Below are 8,376 nucleotides of genomic sequence, written 5' to 3'. Positions count from 1 at the left end.
GTGACAACATTTGTTTCTAGAGTAGTATTTCTGCAGATATTGCTGTTTCAATTCAATGCAATGTTAGAGTTAGTAATTTGAAACTTCGTTGACTTGGGCTTTTTTTGTTTTTCAGATGGTCACTTGAATATTTGGAATCAACACTTGTATTTTAATACAAGAAGTCTTGCTTAAATTTTGTCTTAAAAAAAAACCCCAAACCTTTTGTTGTTTTAGGTTATGCCTAACTGTGTGGGTTTTTTTCTTCTTTGTCCCCTTTTCCCCTGTATTCAGTGGGCAGATTGGGGGATAAAAGGCAGACCAAATAAGTAGATGGAAAAAGGTATTTAGAAGTATGAAAAAGGAGAGAGACAAAAATTTAGGTTTTTTTGAAAGATCTTTTTGGGTTGTAGATGGAAAGTTGTGTCGCCCCCCCTCACCCCCAAAAAACATTCACTAATCAAAGCAGGAATCTCAAAGACATAGTTTCCAGTTTTCTACTCTGAGTCAGAAAGAATGAGGATTCAAACCTGGTTTTTTTCAGCATTTCATCAGTTTCATTTTCAATATTCTTATTTTCATATTGTGCGCCCCAAACTGTTCTTCTTTCTGGCTTTTTCATTTTTTATAGCATTTTTAATAATTATACTGAGCAACAATGAGGAAAAAGAAGAAACTTAATGTTCCACTGATTGAGGAATTCCCATAGGTACGGAAATGCCTGTTCAAATTGGCAAAACAGGCAGACAGCTGTTTGAAATTAGAATCTCTTGCAGGAAAATTTACTATCTCAACCCCTGTTACTTTCTAGAGTTGTTTCATTGTTTGTGCTTATTTCAAATACAAAGTTCAGAATCTCAAATATTTTTCTTTGTTTTGTGTTTTCTTCTCCCTTTTGAAACAAAATTCTTGGATATTGGAGGTACTTCAGGAGATGGGCAACGCGTTTCCTCTTAGTCTTATGGTGTACTGGTAATTTCCTGTTGTGAACTGCTTTACATTGTAACGTACTGTACTTTAAACAAAACAAACCAAAAGACCCTGTAATGTGCCTACTTCAGGTTGTCTTCCTGTTCTAGCAAAACTGCTATTTCTACATAGAAATTTTTCTGTTGTGTAATGGAAATATGTCTAGAATTGTAATCTGCATAAATAGGAACCCTTCCTCCTCAATATTTTTACCTTTCATGCTTTTCTTTAAAAGCAACTCTTTGACCTCATTGGTATACCTGACAAAGGCTAAGAAATCAAAACCAGCTTAGGAGCAATCACTGCTTACCTGTGCTGCTGCTGTTCATAAGATAGCTTGTTATAGTTATCCATCTATATATTTATAACTACTGAATTCTTTTATTTATCCCCAGAGAGCAATAGCTGAAAAGAAAATAAAATTAGCTACATTACTAGTCATGACAGAAACTTGTGAATGGAGCCACAGTGAATTAAAAGTCATTGGTAATAAACAGATTATCTTAAGTTGTTAAATATTTCCAGTTTTTTCATGATAACACTTCAGTATTGAGGACAGGGAATACTTTCCAGTGGAGCTAATCTGTTAAAAGGGTAATAGGATCTGTTTTTCATAAGCTAGGAAAAATTATAATCCGGAAGCCTTGTGTTGTAGTATTTCTCTTTGGAAAAATATTGAAGTTGTTTTTACTTTCATCTTCAGTAAGTTTATGTCATTTTGCCTGTCCTCCAGTGTAGCAAGAAAACAAACATACGTGAAGCATGAAAATTAGCTTTCAGCATGGCAGCCAATGAAAAGAAAATGGTTTATGCTGCCAGAGGCAGGTGTTTGGATTGCTTGGTTCTTCATTGTAAGGAGTTTGAGGGGTTTTTTGCCTTTTTTTTTTTTTTTTTTTTTTTTTTAAAGAAAAGTACTTGCTTTTAAGAATGAACCAACTGAATGAATATAGCACCTGCTGGCAAGTTGACAATAGGTAGTAGCTCTACAGGCAGAGCACAATGAAGTAGATAAGCTGAAATAAGGCTTTGTGTTGAGATGCTTTTGTTTGCTTGGAATTCTGTGCATGTCTGATTTTGTTTCAGTTTCTAGGAGGCTTATTTTATATAACAGAACTTCTGCCTGAGGAATCAAAGATCATAGAGTAATGAAACTTATAGATCATTTGTGATAGGAAGAAAAATCACTGAGTTCAGAGTCTCAAATTGCCTTGTTTTCCAAGCTGTGGGTGGAAAACAATAGGCATTTCTAACCTTTCTTTATCAGCAAAATGAAGAGATGAAAATCAGCTTCTGAAAACATTGAGGAAAGCCAATTTACTATTTTGGCTCTCCAATTCCTGTAGGTTATTTCATCTTGCTGTTGCTGCAAAACCCCAGTCTTTCTGGAAAATAAAAAATAGGTTGGTAGTTGATGTTTTTAAGCTACTTAATGTTAAGTTCTTTTTTTTTTTTTTTTTTTTTTTTAATTTTTGCTTTCTGGAATGCATGATTAGACTGCAGTTACTAAAACTGTCTTCCAGCTATCAACCATCACTGCCTTGCTGTCCTGCCTCACCTGAACTGTTCCTTGCTTTTTTAATTCATGTAGTTTTAAGTAGCTTTGAAGTGCTCTTTTCTTACCTGTTCACTCAGACCAGCAATATGTTTCATCTCTAAATGAAATTTACCATCAGAACAGAGACTCAGGAGGGATCCTTGGCCAGTTAAACTCATCATCGCCAATACATGGAACTAGCTGAGCACACAGAAAGGCTCTCTGCACTGAGTGGAATAGGTTAGTAGCATGGAGGGCTGAGATAAGGAATGGTTATTGCAAGGGAATTAAGATTCATCTGTAAGTTGCTCCAGTGCAGCCTTCAACAAAGTGTGGGCTCCTGCAGCATGAAATGAGGACAAATTGTATACGATGCTGGGGACTGAGTGATTGGTTTCTGTGAGAGGCACCAGGGGACAGACTGGCTGTGGGGGAAACATCGTTCCAAAATGTAGAGCTGTAGGAAGGTAGCTGCTTGTAGAACTAATTTCAGTTTCCTGTTCATAGTAATAGATTTTGAAGCCAATGAAGGCCATCTAGAAGACCCATGCGGAGCAATAGTATGTTGTAGTAGTCTGTAGTACTATGTCTAGAAATGGAAGTATTGTGGAATTCAGGGCTTCATGAAATTAATACTATCCTAATTAAAAATGTCAGTTGTTCTCTTGAGTTCGTGTTGACACAGCTTGGTACCTGTTTAGATTCTCAGGACCATATATGTACATTTCCAAATCAACACAAATCTCTGAATTTCTGAAAAAAATCCATCTGTAATCCAGGTTGGAAATACTCTTACTTTCCATAGTGCACTTGGATTTGGAATAAAAACTTGTATATTCTCTGAAAGTCAACAAAAAATCCCTAAAGTGTTCGTAGATCCTGGTCAGAAAAGATATTTATGTATTTATTTAATTTCATTTGCTGGCTTTTTGCTAACTTCTATGTTTACTACACCATCCAAAGTAAATGAAGAAAAAGGGGGGGGAGGTACAAAAGGTAACTTTTTTGGCATAAATGTTGCTTTTTATCCATGCTTTGTAAAGGGATTTATGCTTTTCAGAAACCACTGAAACAGCAACACTGGAGACAGTTCTTTCAGGAGAAGAACTTTCCATTCTGGTGTACAATTTTCCTTTTTTTTTTTTTACAACTAAAATATAAAGGACAGCAGAGGAGTTTTTTTGGTTGGTTGTTTTTTGTTGCTTCCCCTCTCATCCCAGTCATTTATTTGAAGTCCTAACCTTGATAGTTATCAAAGGACTCTAAGCACAACTTCTGGAATGGTTCATGGAATAGAGATACGTAGAGTTCATAGGGACTACACGTGTCAATGTGCTAACAGGCTTATAATAAAACGGCACTTTGATGTGATTTGAATTCCTGATAGACTGCCAACTCTTGTGCATGGCCTTTGCCTAGCAAAAAGCTCTATCTTAGTTAGAACTAATGAATTGCGTTTGATCATGTTGTCTCCTTGCCTTTTCTCATGATAAAATCCTGGCTCTCCAGAGATACCTCCTTCAGTTTGAACTATAAAGGTTTAGTGCTTTGTGGCAGTGACTGACTTATTCCTTGTGATGGTTTGTGGACTAAATGTTGCTGTGATGGCAAACACAGTATTTTAAAAGACATTTGCTAAAGACCCTGGTGGAAGCAAATCTCACTTATGTTCTTCATATGATTCGGGCAGCACTTCATGTTGTTCTTTTCTTGAGAAAAAAAGAAGAATGTGTTATGGAGATAAGGAAACTTTTTGTAGACGTTCCATTAAACTTGGAAGTTAGCACACCTCTTACAGGGAGTTGATGCTGACTGGCAATGAGATGGCAACAACATTTAGTCTGTCGTTGTAATCAGGCTTATACAAGTATATGAGATTTCTTCTTGTTCTTTCTCTAACAGGATGGTTAGCCTTGCTGATTCTGTGAGGTTTTACTCTCTAGAAGTAGGCTGGTGGTAATATTCTGTATATGTTGCATGTTATTTGGCAACAGTAATCAAACTTTGGTATTTCCACGTTGAAATAGGGGACTTTTAGATATAAATGCTCAGCATTTGTGTATCGGTCTTCACATTATTAAGCAGGGAGGTTTTATAACTGTTAATTAAACTTTTGTCATTTAAAAAAAAAAAAAAGACAGTAATTTAGCCAATATTTTACTTTATCTACTCTATCAGTAACATGACATGGTAATTGTAGTGTATCTGAAGCAAAAGTCACATCAATTAAATAGCAATGTGAAAATGATTCATCTGAGCAAACAATATGTTCGTGGTGCTCGTACATCGTTCTCTGTGTTTCAGACTGTTAATTACATTAATTACCGAGGATCAATTTGCAGTTGAAATCCTGATTGTCAAATCTAATTTGATTTTAACTGCTGACAATTCTGACAGTGTAGTCTGGTAACTGCAAATAATATTGGTGCTTTCTGTCTATAATGGGATATTTTAGAAGCATTATTGAATGTCTATTGTATATAGAGTGTATTTCAGCAATAATATTAACTGTTCTGTGTTGCTTGCAAAATCTGTGGATTTCTTGTGGAAACTGTGGTTACTTTAATAACAAGGACACTTACCAATTGCAGAACATCTGAGGTTGACAATTTTTATGGACTAGTAGTCCCGTTTTTATAGAGCTGAATTATGAATAACTTTTCATCATTGTTAAAAAGTATTGAAAAGTGTTTTTTGGAAAAAAACCCACAACCGTATCCCTTGACTAAATCACAGTCTGATCCCCTGTGAATCTGTCCCTCTGCAAAGTTAAAATATAGTTTTGGCACGTCTCTCTTGTGTGATGGGCTTGTCTCAGAGACCTCTGAAGCACTGGAGACATGCAAACATATTAACCTGGGGAAGACCTAAATTGGTTTACATACATTTAGGTGTCCCCATGCTGGACTCCCATTTGTGGGGTTAAAATGATGTGGGGCTGTCTCTCTTCCTTCGACACAGAAATACCCTTTTTAAACTCAAAATAAAATGTATTCCTGCAATGGCAGATTTTATCACTATGGACTGAGTGCATAGAACAAGGATTTTGCTAATAATGACTGTAAGAAAGCAACATGACATGGGCACAGGAGAAGGATTACAACATATAACCTGCCAGCCACTGTCAAGCTAACATCATGTATAGGCAACTACTGTATCTCTAGCAGTGACAAGCAGCTAATGATTATGGAAGAATATAAGAAAAGAGCATGGACAAAGGGAACTTCCTCATACATTGTCACAACTTCTGTGCTCCATACTTTGCTGGATTTCTATGAAAAAGGTCCATCATATTAGTAGTCACTGTCAGTGTTGCCCTCGTCAATTTCGCTTTTGGCCTCCAAAACATCTTGTGGCAATTAAATTTATCTTAACAATCTCAAGCTTAATCTATATGTGCCGAAGTAACTTCATTGTTTCAGTGATTTCAATTGTCACTTCATACAACTCGGATAAACCCAGTATGAGACTGATCCGTGCTTGTGAGATTGTAAAATCTATTTATAAAATTCCAGAATTTAATATATATGGTTTAGCATATGTGTTGTAAAGGCAGAATTATTTAGGAAGACCTAATACTTAATAAAATAGAGGCATAAATAAATAATGTTCTGAAGTTTAAAAATATTTAAAACGGAAAGAGGATAGTTCTGTAACTCGTGTAGTTTCGAACCTTAGGTTCTCATAAAATGCAGTTTCTAATTCTTAACATAAATCTGTGTTGTATGAGTACCTGACAAAATTCGTATATACTTTCTTCTTTTGCTTTTAGATAAATATTTTTAAGGAATGAACATTTAATAAATATAAAACAAGGGAGGGAGATCTGTAGAGTTTTGCACAGCTCCCATACAGTACGCTTAGAAGGGTGTTACTGAATGAAAATAAATCTGCTGGAAAGGAGGTCTTGCATCTCAAAATAAGCTTTGGCGAAAAGAGAAGCAAGTAAGTCAGATGAAAGTGAATCCATCTATTTTCTTTCATTCAAGGTTTTCTACTGAAGAGAAAAATCAAGAGGACTTTTTGTTATCTCATAGCTGATAACTTGTACAATTGCATTCCCTCAGCTATGAATAGTTGCATTTTCCTCTTGTATGCTATATACTTGCTGTTACAGGGAGTAAATAAACACGGAATACGTGGTCACATCCCCAGGGGTCTGGAACATGCATTTTAGGTTAAATTCACTCTCCTGTTGATGTGGTTAGTTTTATTTCACAGTGAGTTTCACTGGGCAGCAGGGCACCTACCCTAATCCTTGAAATGTCTGCTATCAGTGTTATCAGAAGTGCAGTTCAGCCTGTCCGATGCACAAGGGAACATTTTCATAAAAGAACAATGTGTGTGTGTGTGTAACAGTATCCTCCTGTGAATTTCAAGCAAAGCGTAGAATCATAGAATAGTTTGGGTTGGAAGGAACCTTAAAGATCACCCAGTTCCAACCCCTCTGCCATTGGCAGGGACATCTCCCACTAGAGCAGGTTACTCAAAGCCCCATCCATCCTGCTCTTGAACACTTCCAGGGCTGGGGTGTCTAAACATATAATATTACCTCAGCTTTAGTACCTAGCCTTTCTGTTATAATTTGTGGGGTTTCTCCCAAACATCTTTCTTGAATGCTAAATCATAATAGATGAATAAAAAAGAGTTTTGAGAGCTTCTTGCAAAGTGCCTAGACTCACACAAAGCAAGCACAAAAATTCATCTAGTCAGTTAGGGGAATAATTTATCAAAAGAATGTTTCGGACCTCTGGCTCATGCCAGAGTTAATTAACTCCTCTCTGAGTGTTTCAGAGATCAAGGCTGGGTTTTCTATTCCTGGAATGTATCTTCATAATTTTTATTCTAGTTACATTGTGATTGTAGTTAGAGATTGCAACAAAAGCAGAAAAGCATTGGAATAATTCCTGACTTCATTGTTTGAGGACAGATTATTGCACTTTTAAATGGAAAACCACTTAAGTGAGTAAGTGGTTCAAATAAAGATAAAAGATTAATTTTACTACAGTACATTTTAGGGGTTTTACCAGTCAAGACAAGATCTTTTTGAAGTAATATTCAACTTCACATAACTTTCAAAATGTATTGAAAAGATTCCATCAAATACAGCAGATAATTGTTCTGATGGATTAATAGTTGATAACTAGCAAAATGAAAATATTTTGTCCACCCATTATCAGGTTCTTTGGTTTTCTGTCAAATTAGGATGAAAATCATCTTGGCCCAGGTTCAAAAGAAAGTTTAAGCTCAGTGAAGTGTAAGTAGGATTGTGATTTCATGTAATATATAGTGGCAGTACATACTGGAATGGAATTCTTGGTGAACATGAATCAGCGTGTAGGAAAAAGGAGCTTCTTCCAAACAGAGCAACACAACTGAGCTGTCCTTCACCTTCCCTTTTATTAAAACATCATACATGTCCCATTGAATGTCTGGAGTGCCAATTCTGTAGATGCTATTTTCATCAATTAAGTTTGATATTTCTTCCTTTCATGTGCGTTGTATTTTTTACTCCTGCAGTTATATTTCAGTGTGAAAAAGAGTTGTTGATTGAACATTCTTCAATAAAATTAATAATTTTAGTACTAAATTATCCTAAAGTCAAGCAACTGTAAAGAAAAAAACTTTCATCTGAACTAACTAATATCAGAGACGGGCTATTCACTGGAGCAGAGAAAACGCAATAAGCACTATTGTTTCCATTACAGAAAAAAATGAAGATGACTATTTCAGTGGAACCATAAACGAAGAGTAATGAGAATACTGTTACCCATAAAAGTGTCCTATTACTGATGACATTTCAGGCAGGAAAGGATATTTAAAGATGAACTTGCAAAAGTGCAAGTTTTCTTTTCTAACTATCTCCATTAGCACATTCACAAATATTCCTAAGA

Source organism: Numenius arquata, chromosome 4 (genome assembly GCF_964106895.1).
Source record: "Numenius arquata chromosome 4, bNumArq3.hap1.1, whole genome shotgun sequence".
Taxonomy (NCBI): Eukaryota; Metazoa; Chordata; class Aves; order Charadriiformes; family Scolopacidae; genus Numenius; species Numenius arquata.
This window is presented reverse-complemented; position numbering follows the sequence as displayed.